Below are 19284 nucleotides of genomic sequence, written 5' to 3'. Positions count from 1 at the left end.
CCATCTGCCTAAGCCAATCAGAGGCTAGGAGCTCGAGTTACTGAGTTACAGCCGAGCGACCGCGAGTCTCGGAGGCGGGAGGACCGGAAGTGGCCTTTAGTGGCTCTTCAGACGCTGAATAGAGGTGAGGAGTGAGGCCCCATGAGGGTGGCTTGTCTCGTTGCTGTGGAAACAGCCAGCCTCGGCGTCCCCCTACCCCCCAAGACCCGAGGCTGCGCTGCACAAGTTGCCGCCCTGGTCCTGGTCCCCAAGCAAACACCCGCTCTCTTGACTGAGACGCTCAGATTGCGGGTCCAGGACCCGCTGCACTTTAAGCAGACGCGTCATAATGCTCTTTTGCTGCATGGAACTGGTTCGTTTGCACCTGTGTGTTTCTAATAGATTCAGCTCCCTGAGGACGGGGACCAAACCTTTTTTGCCTTTGCATTCCCAACGCCTCATACACCTAATGTAAGACAGGAATCAGGGATGAGGAGACCGAATACTCCCCAGTGAGGAGATTCAAAGGGGGAGCTTACATGGGAGCGAAGATGATGTCCTTCCATTTGGACAGACTACAGAGGCTGGCAAGTATAACAATACCAAGAGCTACTATTGACTTAAAGTTCACTAGGTGTTGGGCACTGTGTGTGAATGATCTCATCTGTTGCAATTTATGAGGTAGGTACTCTTATCCTCATTTTACAGGTTAGAAAACAGCCACAAAATTTAAGCAGTTGGTAAGGGGATGCATTCGTATTTAAATCTCCGTCTATCTGAATCCAAAGTCTGGGTGTAATGAGAATCCCTATTTCTTTAAATTCTTAGAATCTTTGGACACACACATTTTAAAGATATTTGTTACAATTGACAAATTGCCCTCCAAAAAGATACATCGATACCAAAATCAGACAAAGCTAATACAAGAAAGCTACAGACCAGTATCCCTCACGAACACAGATGCAAAACCTGTAACAAATTAGCAAATCAAATCCAGCAATATATAAAAAAGATTAAGACATCATTACCAAATAGAATTCAAACCCAGAATGCAAAGCTCTTTTAATATTTAAAAATTAATCAATTTAACAAGCCATATTAACAATATAAAAAGTGAAACCACTTGATCATATCAATCGATGCAAGGATTTGACAAAATTCAACAGCCATTAAAAAAAAAAAAACAGGGCGCCTGGGTGGCTCAGATGGTTAAGCGTCTGCCTTCGGCTCAGGTGATCTAGTTCCGCATTGGCCTCCCTGATCAGCGGGGAGCCTGCTTCTCCCTCTGCTTCTCTCTCTGTCTCTCATGAATAAATAAATAAAATCTTTAAAAAAAAAAAACTCTCAGAGAACTAGGAATAGAAGGGAACTTCTTTAACTTAGTAAAGAGCATTTCCAAGAGCCTACACTTAACATAATACTTTATGGTGAAAGACTGCCTTTTCTCTAAGATCAGAATAAGACAGGGATGTCCACTCTCACCACTCCTATTTAACATTATACTCAAAAGTCCTAGACAGTGCAGTAAGAAAAGAAAGAGAAATTTTACAGACAGACTAGAAAGAGAGAAAACTCCCTATTCACAGAAGACATTGTCCACCCAGAAAATCTGAAGAATCAATAACAATGACAAAAAACCTCCTAGAACTAGTAAGTAAATATAGCAAGGATACAAGGTCAACACACAAAAATCAGTCTTATTTCTATATACTAGCAAAGAATAATTGGAAACCAAAATTGAAAACACCATACCTCCCAAAAGCTATAATACATTTGTCAATTTTGTTTGTGTTAAGTTTAAATTGTCCTAAAAATTGTACCAATTTACATGCTTGTTAACACCATGTTCTGGCCAATTTTGGATATTGTTCTTTATTTTTCCAGGCATCAAGCCATTACAAAATAAGGTATGTAGTATTTTATATATACAAAATAATACATGTAGTGTGTATATATAATATATATATATATACAAGTTATGACACATGACAACAAAATGAACATACATGAACCCATCTCTCAACTTAAAACCAAGATTCTTAAATACATAGACATAGGAAGTAGAATGGTGGTTTTCAGGGGCTGGAGGGAGGCATAAGTTGTTTAATGGGTACAGAATTTCGGTTTTACAAGATGAAAAGAGTTCTAGAGATGGATGGTGGATGATGGACATACATTAATGCCATGGAACTGCACACTTAAGGGTTAAAATGGCAAATTTTTTGTTCTGTGTATTTTACCACAATTAAAAAAAATATGTGACATATACCAAAAAAACCCTGAAATACTGCCAAAACCACCTCATTGATGTGTGTGTTTGTCTATTCCATTTCCTTGCCTTCTTGAATACCCAAGGATAACCACTAGATTTTGATTGATTTTGCTTTGTTTTTTTAAAAAAAAGTATTATATATTTATAATCCCTAAACAACATATTGTTTAGTTCTGCTTGGTTTTGAGGGTTTTTTTTTTTTTACAAATGGCATTATAATGTAATTTTCTACAATTTGCTTTTTTCACTTGATATGACATTCCTAAAATTCATCTATGTTCTTACATGTATCTGTGGTTCTCTCATTAGCACTGCTGCATAATATTCCATCATGTGACCATACCACAATTTATGTATTCATTTTTCTTCAACAGATATGTGGGTTGTTTCCAATCTTTTTGGGGGGGGTGGGAGAATATAAACTATAAATATTCTTATGTGTATTTTGGCGTATGTACAAGTGGAACAGCTAGGGCATAGTCTATATGAATAGTCAGCTTTACAAATAGTGCTCGTCTTCCAAAATGGTTAAATTAATTAATTCTCTCTCCAGTAGGACTTAAAGAGTTCCAACTGATCTACCTCATTACCAACACTTGGTATTATCAGTTATTTTATTTGGGGGAATCAGATAGATATAAAGGATATATCATTATGATCTTAATTTGTTTCCTGATGAGGCTGTTAATTTTTTCATATGTTTATTGGCCATGTGTTTTTCTCATTTGTGAAATACCTGTGTGTGTCTCTTGCCTACTTTCTTAAGAATCCTTTTTGAAATACACTTGTAGGAATTCCTTATATATTCTGAACACTAATCTTTTTCAGTTATTTGTTCTATAAATATCTTCTCTCAGTTCATGGCTTGTCATTTTATTCACTTTGAGATGTCAAAGACATCTTGTCTTTGTATAGTTAATGCTTTTCATGTTTTATGTAAAAGATCCTTCCCTAATATAAAGGCTTAAAGATAATCTATCTTCTTCTTCTAAATAATTAAAAAATTTAAATTTACAAGTAATCTTGAGTTACTTTCTGTGTAGGATAAAAGGTGGGAATCCAATTTTCTTTTCTTTTTCCATTCTCTTTCTACCGATTTTCTTTTTTTTTTTTTTAAAGATTTTATTTATTTGAGAGAGAGAGTGAGCGCGAGAGAGCACAAGCTGGGGGAGGGGCAGAGGGAGAGGGAGGAACAGATTCCCCGCTGAGCAGGGAGCCCGATGTGGGACTCCATCCCAGGATCCTGGGATCATGACCTAAGCTGAAGACCGATGCTTAACTGACTGAGGCACCCTCCATTGATTTTTAATGCTACCACTGTAATATGTCAAGTGTCTATAATGTGTGAGTCTGTTTGGGGACTATTTTGTTCCATTGCTAAATTTGCCTATCCCTTACCCAATATCACATTATCTGTTTTACTCTTGTCTTATTTTATAAAACGTCTTGCTATCTGGTAAGAAAAATTCCCTTGCCATATTTCTTTAAGAGGGTCTTAACTAGTTTGGGACCTTTGCTCTTTCATATATATTTTAGAAATAATTTATCTATTCCTAAAAACAAAAAAACAAACAAAACAAAAACAAAAAAACCCTAAAGATTTTCCTTGGAATTACTTTAAATCTCTAAATTAATTACGAGTAGAATTGACATCTTTAGGATACTGAGTCTTCCTATCCATGGACATGGTATATATCTCCATTTATTTAGGTCTTCTTTAAGGTTGTTTGGCAAAATTTTATAATTTTCTCCCTATAGGTCTTACACATCTTGTGTAAGATTTATTCCTAGGCACCTTGTATATTTATTGCTGTTGTAGATGATTATCATTCTTTTTCATCATTGCCAAATTGTTAGAGAAAATACAAAAACTTCTTTTAATTTGCATTTCTTTGCTCATTAATCAAGGTGAATGTTTTTTTATGTTTATTTGCCTTTGCATTTCTTCTCTTATGAATTGCTTGTGCACATGTGTTGCCCATTTTTTTCTAATATGATACATGACAGATATTCTGGTTGTCCACCCGATATCCATTTCTTTCTTCTTCCCTGTTAAAAGAACTGATTTTGTTTGGTTTCTACCCACAGGGAAAGTGGGTTTTAGCTTATGGGTAAATTCTCATTGGTCTAAGCCAATCATGGCAATTCCATTCTCCTTTAAAAAAATTTTTTTAACAGGTTGGTGTTGGATAACCCATTTTCTAGCCAGCAGGATATGAGGGAGATCTGTTCGGAAAAGTTTCTTTGTTCTTAAGTAACAGAGAAGACTACTTTGTCTCTTCTATCTCTGATTGTCTGAGATATGATGCCTAGAATTACTGCAGCTATCTTGTGACCATGAGGTCTCAAGACTGAGGATAAAGTTAACATGCCAAGGATGGCAGAACAGAAAAACAGAAAGAATCTAGGCTCTTGATGATATCGACACTTAATGGGTATTTTACATATATAAACTCTTTTCATTCTTACAGCAATCCTATGAAATAGATACTACTAATATAACCGTTTTCAAAATAGGAACCTGAGGCATAAATAGGACAAGTAATTTGCTTAATGATACACACTTAGTAAGTGGAAGAATTGAGATGTTAATCTAACAGTATAGCTTCAGTGCCTGCACTGTTAGTCTGGGTACTGTGGTGCCTTTTATTAAAGTTGTGTGAAATCAACAAATCCAGAAGTTGCCCTACTTTTAGACTTCGTACTATATGAAGTGATACATTTCTCTATTGATAAAATTTTGAATTTTGAGTTTTCTGTCACTTGCAGTCCAAAGTATCCTGATATTGGGTATTTAATCTTCTTCTGGTTGCTATGTAAGGTCTATTTATATGTTAAAGATACCAATCATTTGCGATTTGTGTTGCAATATTAGTAGTTTTACAAACTTTGCCCAATTCTCATATATTGCTGTGGGATTTTAAATTGAAACACCTTTCAGTAGGACAATTTGAAAAAAACATAGCAAGAGACTTTAAAATGTTCATTCATACTCTTTAAGCCAGTATGTCTAAGTGTAGAAATTTATCCTAAGGAAATAATCAGAAATAGGCACAAAGATTTTTCCACAATCACATTTTTCACTTTATTATTTATAATATAAAAATCAGAAATATTCCTAAGTATTCAAAATTAGGAAATTGGTTTGGAAATTATGTACTGCCATCCATGTTTTAGAAGAATATTTAATGACATAGGAAATAATGATAAGAATTGTTGACAGCATATTGTTAAGTTTAAAAAGTAGGTTGCATGCAGTCACTCTGGAAAATAGTTTGGCAGTTCCTTTAAAAACTGAAAATGGATTTATAATACAATCCAGCAATTGCACTCCTGGTCATTCATCCTAGAGAAATGAGCACTTGTGTCCAAACCACATGAATGTTCATAGCAGCTTTATTCATAATAGCCAAAAACTGGAAACTTCCCAAATATCCTTCAATTGGTTGATATTTAAACAAACTGTGGCACATCTGTAGCATGGGATATGGCTCAGCAATAAAAAGGACCAAACTGTTGATATCTGCAACAACTTAAATAAACCTCAAGGAACTTAACGCTGAATAAGAAAAGCCAATCTCAAACTATATTTCCTGCATAATTCCATTTATGTATCATTCATGGAGTAACATATAAAGAGAGATAAAGAATGGATTAGTAATTGCCAGGGGTTAGGGATGGGGGGGGGCATGAGATGGGTGTAGCTATGAAGGAGTGACACAAAGGATAGTGCAGTTGAGTCTCTGGATGTTGTGGGGATGGTTATGCAAGGCTACACATGATAGAATTTCATAGAGCTACACACACGAATGCATGTGTAACTGATGAAATCTAAAACTATGGATTATATCAATGTCAATATTTTGGTTTTGATATAGTACCATAGTTGTATAAGTCGTTACCATTAGAGGAGGCAGGGGGAAGGGCACGTGGGACTTTGGTATACATTCCTTTCAACCTCCTGTGAATCTACAATTATTTTGAAATAAATAGTTGAACAAAAACTTCATAAACCAAGATTTATATAATAAAAGCATCTATTTAAAAGAAAATTATAGGGACGCCTGGCTGGCTCAGTTGGTGGAGTGTGCGACTCATGATCTCGGGGTTGTGAGTTTGAGCCCTATGTTGGGTGTAGAGATTGCTTACAAATAAAATCTTTAAAAGAAAATTATGATGGGGCGCCTGGGTGGCTCAGATGGTTAAGCGTCTGCCTTCGGCTCAGGTCATGATCCCAGGGTCCTGGGATCGAGTCCCGCATCGGGCTCCCTGCTCCTTGGGAGCCTGCTTCTCCCTCTGCTTCTCTCTCTCTCTCTCTCCTCCTCTGTCTCTCATGAATAAATAAATAAAATCTTTAAAAAAAAAAAAAGAAAATTATGATGGATTACATTACATTAATTGTTAAATGCCTCAGTGCTAAAATAGTTTAAAGTGCAATTTTTCAAAAAAGCAAGATGCAAAAATAGTATATTTGGTACGATCTCAATTTCACTTAAAAATATTTATACATTGGGGTGCCTGGGTGGCTCAGTCATTAAGCGTCTGCCTTCAGCTCAGGTCATGATCCCAGGGTCCTGGGATCGAGCCCCACGTCGGGCTCCCTGCTCCATGGGAAGCCTGCTTCTCCCTCTCCCACTCCCCCTGCTTGTGTTCCCTCTCTCACTGTAGTCTCTCTCTCTCTCTGTGTCAAATAAATAAAGAGATCTTTAAAACATGTATATTTATATATTATTCATATGTATTATATATTAGTATATATTCACACACATACACACCCACACCCACACACATATATATGTATACACATGTATACACATCATATATTTGTGTGTGTGTGTGTATATATATATATATATACATACATATATATATACATATATATACATACATACGTATATATATATGTATATATATATATATATATATATATATATGGGTGTGTGTGGATATCTGTGTGTATATATGGCATACCAAGATGTTAACAGTGGCTCTCTCTGGATAGTATGATTACGAGTTTATCAGAGACCCCTAATTGCCTCATTAGCTGTTCTTCTATAGTAATAGAGTTTTGGCTTGGCAAATAGGCACCCAAAATAAAGACTACATTTCTTAGTCTCCCCAGCAGGTAGTGTGGCCACATGACTACGTTCTTACTGTTGGGATGGTGTGGAAGTGTTGTGTTGCTGCTTCTGAGAAACTTCCCTGGAAGATAACTGGCATGTGTCCTTTGGCCTCTTTATCCCTTTCTCTTTCTGGCTGCCTTTCTGCTCTGCAGCCTGGATGATGAGGATTCAGGCCACACTGCACGGATGGCAGAATAGTGAGCCAGGAGGAGCCTGAGCACCCTAAGGCCTCTGTGGAGCAAAACTATCAAACCAGCCTAGACTTTTCAACTTCATGTAGCTGCAAGCAAAATAAACTTCAGTCTTATTTGAGCCACTGTTATCTTGAGGTTTCCATCATTTGCAGTCACACTCAATCCTAACAAATACAAGAGCGATTTTTATGTTCGTTTATGTTCTGTATTTCCCAAAATTTTAACAATAAACACATCCCACTTATAATCAGAAAAAAGTTATTTGTAAGAAAAATAAGTCCTTCCATCAGGCCCGTTCTCTCAACCAGGAATAGGATTATGTTGACCAGATCTTCCAGATTTTCCCAGTGTCCCAATTTCAGACATTCTGGCTAATTGCCGGCAAAGTTATCAGATCACAGTTTCTGAACTTAATTTGGAGATAGGGTGATTACAGTGATCATTCTCAACTGTGAGGAGGGAGGTTGACCAAAATATTTGTGTCTTTCTCCTTCTGTTCCAAAGAATCTCTTTTATGCCATCAGATCACTTCCTTTTCCTGAAAGGCTTTGACTCAACACTGTGGCATGTGAATACACTACTGTTTTTATCCTTTTCTGATTGTTTTGGTGGATAAGTCATGTCTCTACGCAACCTGAGAACAAGTGCTATTGTCATGGACACCTGTTGTTTTTGTCTGCCCTGCACCCCCTTTCCTCTGGAAACTGTCCCTCCTTATGTCATTCAGGTGGAACTGTCAATCTCAGAGCCTCCTAACCACAGGGATGACACACCACACAGGTCTGGGCAGTCACCCCAGTTCCACACTGTTGGTATAAAATCATTCAGTCCTTCCCTGTGATTTGCTATACAGACCCCAGAAGAAAGCAGGTTTCTTGCCTTTAAGATCATCTGCTGTAAGGAGGTCAGCTTGGAACTCTTGGTGGCTGGCTTTCCTGTCTCATGGAGGAGGCTTATCTGTAGGAGAAAGTCAGGCAACTGCTCCAAAATAAGTAGAAGCGAACAGAGGCAAGTTTTGGAGTGAGAAAGGGCAAATGAGCTGATGACTTGAACTGATGTAGGCTTATAAAACTAGCCAGGGTTGAAGGTAGAGCCATCCTTGGACTTCTCAACAAATCCCCCTTTGGCTTAACTTTTTGAGTTACTAGAGGCTTGACTAAGCTTTTCTTTTGTTCTTCAGGGAACCCAACCCTCTTCTCAGCCATTATTTGATTGATTCTCCTAGACTAGAAGCTGATCTTGGTCTAAATGTAGATTTATATTTTAATGATATCTGGCTGTGTTTTGAATTCCCTGCCACTTGACCTTGTCAGTTGCTAGGAATTTGGAGGGAAATTCTAATGACAGACACAGGTAATGGTACTAGGGCATGTGATTAGGAAAAAACAAACAAACAAACACCCTATTGTTATTAGGACTGCCTGGTAACAGTTGGTCTTCATAGATCAACATATACAGTATATAACAAATATTTGTTGAGCATCTTTTCATACCAAGCACCATATTGCATATTGGAAAAGAGCCCCTGTACTAGGGGAGACTCAATAATAAAACAGCATCATCCTTAAACTTAGAGGATTTTGCCTTTTAGTTAAAGATTTTCATACTCCTTATCTCTTTCGGTCTCTAAAGAGCCCTAAGCAGTGAGCTGGTTCTGATCAAGAGATGTTTTACCACAATTGATAGGTTCATCCTAAGTGAGAATAGTACCAAGTACATAGGTAGACAAAACAAATAGTCTATGATTCTGAAAAAAGAAAAATGTAGAGACTAAGGCCCACGCGTCAGTTATCCTCTCATGCTATGTTATACTGTTTAAAAGTTTGGCCTTGGAAGTCAGATGAATCTCATTTCAGATCATAGGTCTGCCCCTCCCAAGCTGGGTGATCTTGTCTGTCAGCGGAAATGATAGTAACAGTGACATTTGATAAATGGTAGTGACCTCAGAGATTTAGAGACATTGTACTACTACTGATCTTTATTTTTTTTAAAGATTTTATTTATTTATTTGTCAGAGAGAGAGAGAGCACAAGTAGGGGGAATAGCAGGCAGAGGGAGAAGCAGGCTCCTTGCTGATCAGGGAGCCCAATGCAGGGCTTGATCCCAGGACCCTGGGATCATAACCTGAGCTGAAGGCAGATGCTTAACCGACTGAGCCACCCAGGTGTCCCTACAACTAGTGATCTTTAAAGTAGTAGGTCTGGATACCCATTACCTAATCTGGAGAATTAAAAAAAAAATTTCCATAAAAGTATATTCTAATATACTTAATAAAGGTCTGGTTATATTTAAAAAAATTTTTTATGTAATTTTAATTTAGTTAACATTTAGTGTATTATTAGTTTCAGGGGTAGAATTTAGTGATTCATCAGTTGCATATAACACTCAGTGCTCATTACATCAAGTGCCCTCCTTAATGCCCATCACCCAATTACCCCATCTCCCCACCTCCCCTCCAACAACCCTCAGTTTGTTTCCTAGAGTTAAGAGTCTCTTATGGTTTGCCTCCCTCTCTGTTTACATCTTGTTTTATTTTTCCTTTCCTTCCCCTGTGTTTATGTTTTGTTTCTTAAATTCCACATGAGTGAAAGCATATGGTATTTATCTTTCTTTGACTGACTTATTTCACTTAGCATAATACCCTCTAGTTCCATCCATGTTGCAAATGGAAAGATTTCATTCTTTTTGATAGCTGAGTAATATTCCATTGTGCGTGTGTGTGTGTGTGTGTGTGTGTGTGTACACACACATCTTTATCCATTCATCTGTCGATGGACACCTGGGCTCTTTCCATAGTTTGGCTATCGTGGACATTGCTGCTATAGACTTTGGGTGCAGGTGCCCCTTCGAATCAGCATTTTTGTATCCTTTGGATAAATAGCTAGTAATGCAATTGCTGGGTCATAGAGTCATTTTATTTTTAGCTTTTTGAGGAACCTCCATACTGTCTTCCAGAGTGGCTGCACCAGTTTGGGAAGTTTGCATTCCCACCAACAATGTAGGAGGGTTCCCCTTTCTCTGCATTCTCACCAACATCTGTTGTTTCCTGCGTTCTTAATTTTAGCCATTCTCACCAGTGTGAGGTGGTATCTCATTGTGGTTTTGATTTGTATTTCGGTCTGGTTATATTTTAAAGACCAGATAATCCAGATAAAAATAACACCAGCTTTTATTTCTAGAACGCCTCTCTTTCAAGAATGAATGAGTTATTGCAACTACCTGAGAGCATTTTAGAACAGCAACAGACTTTTCATGAGGCTATATCCCAGTCAGGAAGCCTGGGCCCTCCGCCCGAGTAGCTTCCTGCCACCCTTGGTACATAGTGACACTCACTGACTAACCTGCAGACAGAGGCTGCTGGTAGCTTTCAGAGGCCAGAGGCTTACCCTCTCCCATCTGGCTCTCCTCCTTCCCTGAAGTAGTTTCTATTCCTGGTTTGATGTCTGTGGCCCGCAACATCTTTAAAAACAGTCATTGTCTAGCTTCAGAGGGTAGTTTGATTAACTGGTTCCTAACCAGAGTGGAAAAAGAAAAGGTGGGGGGACTTCTTTTTTTTTTTTTTTTTAAGATTTTATTTGTTTATTTGGCGAGAGATACAGAGAGAGAACAAGTAGGCAGAGAGGCAGGCAGAGGGAGAGGGAGAAGCAGGCTCCCCGCCGAGCAGGGAGCCCGATGCGGGGCTCGATCCCAGGACCCTGGGATTATGACCTGAGCCGAAGGCAGCCGCTTAACCGACTGAGCCACCCAGGCGCCCCAAGGTGGGGGGACTTCTTAAGTGTGCTGTCTACATTGTGCAGAATGCGATGGGTAGGAAGAACTAAGTTGACCATTGAGATCAGAAAGTTCTTTCCAGTCTCAGCTAATTTCATTTCTTGGGGCTTGTATATTAAGAATTACAGTGTCTTCCCCTTATTAAGCATTCACATGTGCCAGAGACTATATATACTACATCTAAACCTTCTGAGACTCTACAGTGGAGGAAGCCAAGGCTTGGATGGGTTAAGGGACATGCCCAGTCATATCGCTAGTGGGGCAGAGCCTAGGTTCTAGCCCAGGTTTGTCTGTCTCCAGAGACCTCCCAGTGCCTCCTAATGCCACACTATCCACACCCTTTCTGTTAAAGTGGCAGGAGTGGCCTTTAGGGGTCAAACAGGGGCCAGGCTTCCAACAGTCTTTGAGGCCTTCGGGTTCTTAGGGATATAAGCTCTGTGTCCCGACTGTCACATGAGTAAGGAGCCAGTGGATGAGACTGGAGTGGGTGCTGAGAAAGCTGAGTAGCAGGCCTCTGAAAGCTGTACCACAGCCTTGCTGGGATGCCCAGCACACACCTGCAGGCGCTGGGGGCTAGACAGGGAAGAGCCCTGCTGGGTGCTGGATCTGCCTGCCAGCCCCTATGCCCTGAAGGGAAGACTGCGTGGAAAACTCACAGGGTTTACAGGCCCTAGTCTGGGGTGGATGGCTCTGTAGAGCCCGGTGGCCAGTTGCACCCCGTGGGAAAGCCTTGGCCCTGGCCTGCCTGGGAGCCACGGTGGTGCCGCCTCCTGCCCACGGCTTGGCTCAGCTTGGTTCAGCGGGTTCCCAAGTGGCTTGACTTCCTCCCCTATACCTCCCCCCACCCTGCAGTCTCCAGGGAGCGAGGGAGGCCACTGTCAGAGTTGGCTGTCAGTCTCCCAGTCCCGAGGCCTCCCCAAGCCCCTTCCCCACACACCTGGGAGCCAGGTTTCCCTAGAGAGCAGGAGGGGACCCTCCAACCTCCTGGGAGTACCCCTGCCCCTAGGTCTGTTTAGAACTGGCAGGCCCCATCCCCACTCCTTCCGCTGCATGCTGAGGCTCCACTCAGGGCTGCAATAACAGGGCTTGGGGTATGGGCTGTTGTTTTTGCAGCTGGGCTGGGGCGGAGCGGCAGCGGGAAGGCGGCATGGGTACTGACCGTCTGAGAAAGCCCCGAGCCCGCATTCCCACTAGAGCCGGGACAGCCCCTTCAGGCTAGTGACTGCTGTGCCTGTGGAGAGGCCCCTAGGCATGGCTGGAGCATGGGGGGAAGGCAGAGAGAGGCCAGCCAGGAGGGGGACAGGAGCTTGGGGGGACCCCAAGCCTTCTCTGAGCCAGCCCTCCCCAGCAGGCTGTGCTTCCCCCCTCATTTCCAGCTACAGCTGCACCAAACCTCTCCCCCACCCCACCCCCGCACATCTGGGAGATGCTGAAGCAAGCTTCCTTAAAACAAACAACAAACAAAACAGAATATCTCATTTACTAGGGGCAAATGTTAGAAACTAAAAAGAATAAAGGTCACATATAATCCCTTCACTCAAAAATACCCATTAAGAACATTTGATGGATTTCCCTATGACCTCTTTTTTTTATTGTGATAAAATGTACATAACATAAAATTTACCATGTTAATCATTTTTAAGTGTACAGTTCAGTGGCGTTAAGTACATTCACATTCTTGTGCAACCATTACCATCTCCAGAACTTTTTATCTTCCCAAACTGAAACCTTGTGCCCATTAAAAAATAACTGTCCATTCTCCCCGGGCGCTGGCCAGCAAGCACCCTTCTACCTCCTGTCTCTATGACTTTGACTCTTTTCTAGGAACCTCAGATAAGTGGAACCAAACAATCTTTGTACTTTTCTGTCTGATATATTTCACCTCCCATAATGTCTTCAGGATTCGTCCGTGTTGTAGCATGTGTCAGAATCAGAGTTCATTCCTTTGTAAGGCAGATTAATATACCATTTTATATATATATAAATCAAATATATATATCACATTTTGTTTCTGTACTCATAACATATTTTCACATAATTAAGATTATGCTTTGTCAGCAGTTAGATGTCCTGATTTTTTTTACTCAGATATTGCTATGTCATTAAAAATTTTCCCTAAACATAATCTTTAGTGCTTACTCTTTAATTCCTGATGTGCATAGATATAGCGTAATAGGACTTAACCAGTCTCCTGCCATTGGCTACTGAAGTATCTTCTTTGTTTGTTTCATTGTTTGTTTGTTCTTATAAACAAAACTGAGAAGAACATCTCTGCAGACATTTTTATGGGCCCTCCTTGCAGCCCTGTCTGCCTTCTGGCATTTCAGATTAGTCCCCGAGGGAGAGTACCAGAAGTGGAATTGCTCACCGAGGTAATAAACACTCCTCAGTCTTGGTAACTATCACCCCAAACTTGCCAGGAAAATGATGCCTATTGCTCTTCCCACAAACAATGCAAGAAATCCAGAGCCTTTTCCTTCCTTTGCCACACATTTGGCAAATTTCTGAGCACTCATGTACTTGACACTGAGGAGCCAGATGCCTGTGCTCTGCCTTCTCTTTTCTTGGAGAAAGGTGAAGACTTCCACAAACAGGGCTTCAAGGTACCCAACCATCTTCAGATGCCTTCTGAGACTGCTCTGCCCTGGCAGGTTGGCCTGTCCAGTTGAGGTGGCAAGTTCTTCATGGCCATGGAGCAAAGTGGCCCAGAAGAGAGCCATCCCAGGCCTGCAGCCTCCTCAGGGAGATGGCAGTGCAGAACCAGCCTGAGAGCAAAGAAGCAATTAGTGGGGTAGGGGTGCAGAGTCTCTATCCTATGTGTGGCCTAGGCTTGGCCCAGGATAACTCTGCAGACTCTCGTGACTGCTCAGCCAACCCCATGCAGATAGATAGCTATATAAATGGTAGCCATTTATGGAGGGCTTACTATCGGTTAGGCCCAAAGGCTCTGGTAAGGTTCTAGGAAGGCTAGGTTCCTCTCACAAACCCTATGCTGTAGGCAACTCTGTTGTCACCATTTTACTGACTAGGCCGCTGAGTTCCACATCATTTGGTACCTTGTTCAAGGCACACAGCTGCGTGTAGTAGAGCTGGGATTTGTACTCCAGCATCACTAGCTCTAGGCTATGTGATTTCCTGCTTCTCAGAGGGGCTATGCTGGCACCCCAAGGCCGGGGAGGAGAGAGGAAAGAGCTGTAGCTCAGGGACGGATGGTCTGTGGGGTGGGGTTTGGCTCTGCTCTCTCTGCGGGGCCTTGCCAAATCCTAGGCCAGAGACCCCTGGCCACTGGGAATGAGGAGTGCTTCATGCCCCAAGGGGAGGGGGTGGCTGGGGACTGCACTGCACACAAAGAGACTGATTGTGTTACAGACTCTGCTCTTTGGGAAAATAAGTATCACGAAGTCGTCTTGTTTGGGACAATGTGGTGTCCCAGAGAGGCAAGCCAAAGAAAACATGGACTGAGGAACAGGGGCTAGCAATGCTGAAGCTTGCAGGTGAAGCCTGCACTTCCGGGGCTGAGGACGGGAGCTCCCGTGGGTTCCCAAGCTGGAACCAGGGTGCCAATGTCCCAGAGCACCTCCTTGCTCAAGGCTCCCTGGGGTCCAGGTGAAGGACAGGCCTTGGGCTGGGGAAATTTTTCCATAGACAGATGGGAAGAGGAGATCAGGGGAGACCAGAGCCCCCTGTGGAACCTCGGCCTTGGAGGCCTGCATGCAGAGTGGCCTCACCACACCCAGGAAGCACTGGGGGGCTCAGAGATCTACAAATTCTGTGGGCTCTATGCCCAAGCCGGAGGAACATGCATTGAGATGAGCCAGGTTGGGGGCAGGCCAGGCTTCTTGTGTCAGAGCACCCTACAAGGCAAGGGAAGGCAGCTCAGTGGGAACCCAGGCCGGGAGGGGTGATCTTTTTTTCCGGAACAGGATTCCCTGTGGGGCACAGAACAGAAGTCTGTGGGCTGCAGAGTCTGGGACGTGCCTGTTGGACTGGGCTAGGGTCAAGAGGGCGGCCCACTGGCCTGGCCTCATCGGCCAAAGCCAACACAGGAAATACCAAGCAGACCTCAACGTCCGGGCACCTAATTTGCTCTGGCTGGCAAGGAGCACTGCCTCCCCAGCTCGGCCCGTGGGCAGCACGGGCGGCAGGGAGGGAACAGTGGCCTCCGTGCTCAGGGGATGCTCAGTCCCCGGGCCGTCCTCACAGGCCCTTGGCGGCTGCGCGGCTGGAGGAGCCGGGCAAACACTCAGGAGGCCAACAGGCAGCGCGAGGAGCCAGGCGTTACCCTGGACGGCGGCCACCGGGTTGTTGCTGGGATCCAGTTTCCCGCTCACGCTCCTCCAAGGAGAGCTGCAAGGGGTCAGCCCCTCCGCCAAGCCCCAGGAAGAAGCCTGGTGGGCAGACAGTTAGTTGTTAACGCCGCTGCCGCCAGCCACCGGGGTGATCAGGCCACCGTGACTGGCCTCGCAGCCGGGCGGGGTCGGGCCTGCCAGCCGGGCCACCGGGGGCCGTGGAGGAGCCGGGGAGGGAACAGCGAGTGCTGCAGCCGCTCGCGCTGATCCAATTAGCTGGTGCATTGACACTCCTCCTTAATAATTTCCTTTCCCTGGCCAGCCGGGGCCAGAACTGTGGGGGTGGTGTGGGTGGTGGGCAGAGATGAGCCTTCAGCCTTCCCCGGGCTCCTTTAAAGCTGGGCACCAGCTGGCGTGGATGCAAAGGGTCTTCATCCTGGGTGCCACCTGAGCTCTGCTGAGAACCAGTCTGCAGCCCCTCAGTGACTGATCAGCCACCCCTGTGTGATCAGCCACTGATCAGCCACTCTCTTGCCAGTTAGGGACCCTCTTTCCCATTTTCCCAGTGGTGCCTGGTACGGTGGAGCCTCGCAGGTGCCATCTGTTCCCCCAGGCTCAGCTGGGGCCTGGCACAGAGTAGCTTTGGCAAGGATATTGGCAACACGAGTGGATCAGCAAGTGGATCAGTTTTCTCCAATTAGCCTGACTGCCTTGTGGGAGAATCTCTGTGATCCCCTCCAAGGTCTGGGTGGTCCTTGTGGGAACATCTTTCCAGACAGTCTTGGGAATGGAGAGCTCTCCCAAGGCCATCTGATCCATTCCCCTGCCTCTAAGGGCAGCATCCCCTAAGCCATCTCTGATGGGCAGCTGTGCCACACTTTGGCCAAGTTCCCCCTTTTGGCATGAGTGTGTGTGCACGCACATGAGGATGCATGCATGTGCCTGGGTCTGAGCACCTATGTCGGCCCAGAAGGAACACTGGATGTTTTCTTCCTTGCCCATCCTCTGTGTTCTTTCATCTTCCCGGATTCCCTCCTTTGGAGGTCCCAGGCAGGGAGGAGGAAGGCTAGGGGTCTGGTGGGGAGGCTTTCTGGGTCACGACCTTTTCAGAGCTGGTCTTGTTTATATTTCAGGCTGAGGCACAGGCTGGGCTGGCCTCCCACCTGCCTGTCCCCTCAGTCACCTTCCGAGGGGATGCCCTAAGCCCTCTGGGAGTAGGAGATGGTCCTGGCTGCTCAGGGTCTGGCTGGGTAAGGGGTACCTCCCTCCCCTCACTGATGGACATGCTGGAGGCCAGGTAGCTGGTGGCCACAGAGGAGTATGGGATGGTAGTCCTGGAGGGAAAACAGGCCCACCTAGTCAGCATTAGCAGGCAGGAGCAGTGGCCAGCCCCCACCAACGGTGTTAGGCAGGAAATGCCCCTTGAGGCCAGGGGAGGAATATATGTGTCTCAGGTACATTAGGGGTGGAAATGCAATCCTTCCTTCCCTCTTGACAGGTTTGGTTTGAAAACTCTTCCACTACCAGCTAACCAGCCCTGCTCAACCCAGGCCTCTAGGGCCCCAGAGCCACAGAGGACACTGCGGGATCCTGGGGGACACTGAAGGAGGGGTGCCACTGCATCCAAGCAGTCCTAGCACCCACTCCTAGCCCACTGCTTCCTTCTCAATTCCAGGCCCTCTGTCCCATCCCAACCCTCCCTCAGGGGGTTTCCAGCCTCTCTGCTCTATCATATCCACCCTCTGCAGGGAAAACCTGGGAGCTCTGGCAGAGTGAGAACAAAGCCAGGCTGTGCTGTCTGGGACAGCCACTAAACCTTTCTGTACCTCAGTTTTCCTCATCTTTAAAATGGGAGTGAGGAATATCCATACACTACTTACTGCCTTGGAAGGATATTAATGATGCATTGTTGAATCAAAATGGCAGGATGTAGTACAGAATGCACTGAAGATGGTCTGGAAGGAGATCCAATAAACTGTAGACAGAAGGTATCCCTGGAGTATGGGAGCAATGAGGGAAGGATCGAGTAGTGGTGTGGCAGAGGAGAATTTTCACTTTTACTTAATATACCTTGATATTGCTTAAATCTTGTTTCAGCAAGTGTGTGCCTCCTTTGCAATGAAAAAAAAAATGTAAGGGCTCTATCTTAAAGGGTTGTTGCCAGTTTTAAATGTTAATGTAGATTTGTGGAGTGGATGAATGAATGAATGAAGGCCTAGTACGTATCTAGCCCAGTGCACGCTTCTCTTTTCCCCTCTGAGCCGGGACTCAGGTTCTCCCTCCCTGCCTATCCATTTTCTTACACTGAAGGAGTTAAAAGAGCAGCACTTCCAAAGCAGTGTACAGGGAATTCAGAAGCCTCAGTGAGGCCACAGTGGGATGTGTGGAGTGGCATGAAGGCAGCATCCCCCTGCCTCTCCTCAGTCCCCAGCCCCACAGGCCACTAGAGCCAGCCCACTCTGCTCAGCTCGGGACCTGCTTCCAATTACCCATGAAATCTGAGCTGGAAGAGACCTATTAAAGCCCCATTTAGTTTGATCCCTCTAGGGGCCAGGGATCTTTTCCGGCGACATTCCCCTCCTTGTCTGACTGGGACTGCAAGCCCTTTGGATGTTATCTCCTCCTGGGTCAATATGTTGACAACTCCAGCTGTGACCCAGGCCACCCCGGAGCCAGAGCTGATCTAGGCCTGTTGTGGTTCAGGGGGCCCCAAACGCAGCTCCCTTCCTACCTAGGGCTCCCTGAGATAGCAGGCAGCATAGCAGGGCTGACCTACCTCCAGCCAGAGCCCAGTCCAGCCTGCTCCCCTCCTTCCAGGCTGGTCTGCAGGTGGCCCTGTGGTTCCTGAGCCTACCTGGTCATCCCACAGGAAGCTCTTACTAGTAGGGGCCATCTTGCACATATTCCCGGTTGTGCCTGGTACAAGGTCCCATGTTTCATAACACCGGTTACATAAGAAATAATAAATAACGGTGATTAATGACCTCCTCCCCTCGTCCCTGGGCTCGCCTGGGTCAGACCTCCCAGGGAAGGCATAGGAGCTCCAGGAGGAGGAGGAGGAGGAGGGGAGCCCAGGGTGTGTGGGGGCATTCACCCTCCCTCCCCATCCTCCCCAAGCACCTCTGTATATCCTCCCCAGGGCCACTCCCTGGGGAGCCAGAGGAAGCCACCAGGAAAGGCAAGATGGGGAGCCCAAAACCCTTCAAGAAGGGGGATCTCCAGCACCAAGGGCTCCTCTGACCCATGCCAGGGTACCCTCTCACATCCAGTTGGCCTTAGCTCCCTGAGGACCACCTAGGTGAGGGATCTTGCCCACCAGGCCTGCTGTCTCCCTGCCTCCACCCCAGGGCCCCTCCCAGTTTGAGCCTCTAAGCACCTCTCCTCTTGGGTAGGAGGCCCAGGGCTGCTCTCCAGGGACTAGGCAGGATTGGGCTGGGCCTTTGGGAGTGGTCTGCTGGGAGAATTCTGGAGCAGCAGGGAGGGAGTGAGGAAGCCACTTTGGGGCCAAGGCTGGGGCAGCCGCTTGGAGGTGAGAGGAGAGAAGCAGGAAATGAGGGATAAGAAGGTTCCGGAGGAGGGACGGATCTTGGGAGCAGTACACGGAAGTGCGTCTGACTAGTTCTTGCCCCAGACGCCCCTGTGGACCCCCTCAGAGC

General features: G+C 44.9%; 1 protein-coding gene across 4 annotated transcripts in view; it reads left to right on the top strand.

Annotated features, from left to right (window-relative positions):
* The first annotated feature begins 65 nt into the window (after positions 1 to 65).
* PGF (placental growth factor) overlaps positions 66 to 19284 on the top strand; it is a 49143-nt gene continuing 29924 nt past the window's right edge. For 2 of the 4 annotated variants that reach the window (XM_073895576.1, XM_073895574.1), the window contains exon 1: positions 67 to 124. The gene's annotated coding sequence lies outside the window, so the exon portion shown is untranslated. Of the gene's footprint in view, positions 125 to 19284 lie in introns of all 4 variants that reach the window. The other 2 variants (XM_073895579.1, XM_073895572.1) reach the window with 2 other exon arrangements.

This window comes from Callorhinus ursinus, unplaced genomic scaffold, assembly GCF_003265705.2.
Source record: "Callorhinus ursinus isolate GAN/ISIS: 27379988/994484 unplaced genomic scaffold, GSC_fseal_2.0 scaffold8, whole genome shotgun sequence".
NCBI lineage: Eukaryota > Metazoa > Chordata > Mammalia > Carnivora > Otariidae > Callorhinus > Callorhinus ursinus.
The sequence above is the reverse complement of the archived record's forward strand: the minus strand, read 5'-3'. Positions and strand labels throughout refer to the sequence as shown.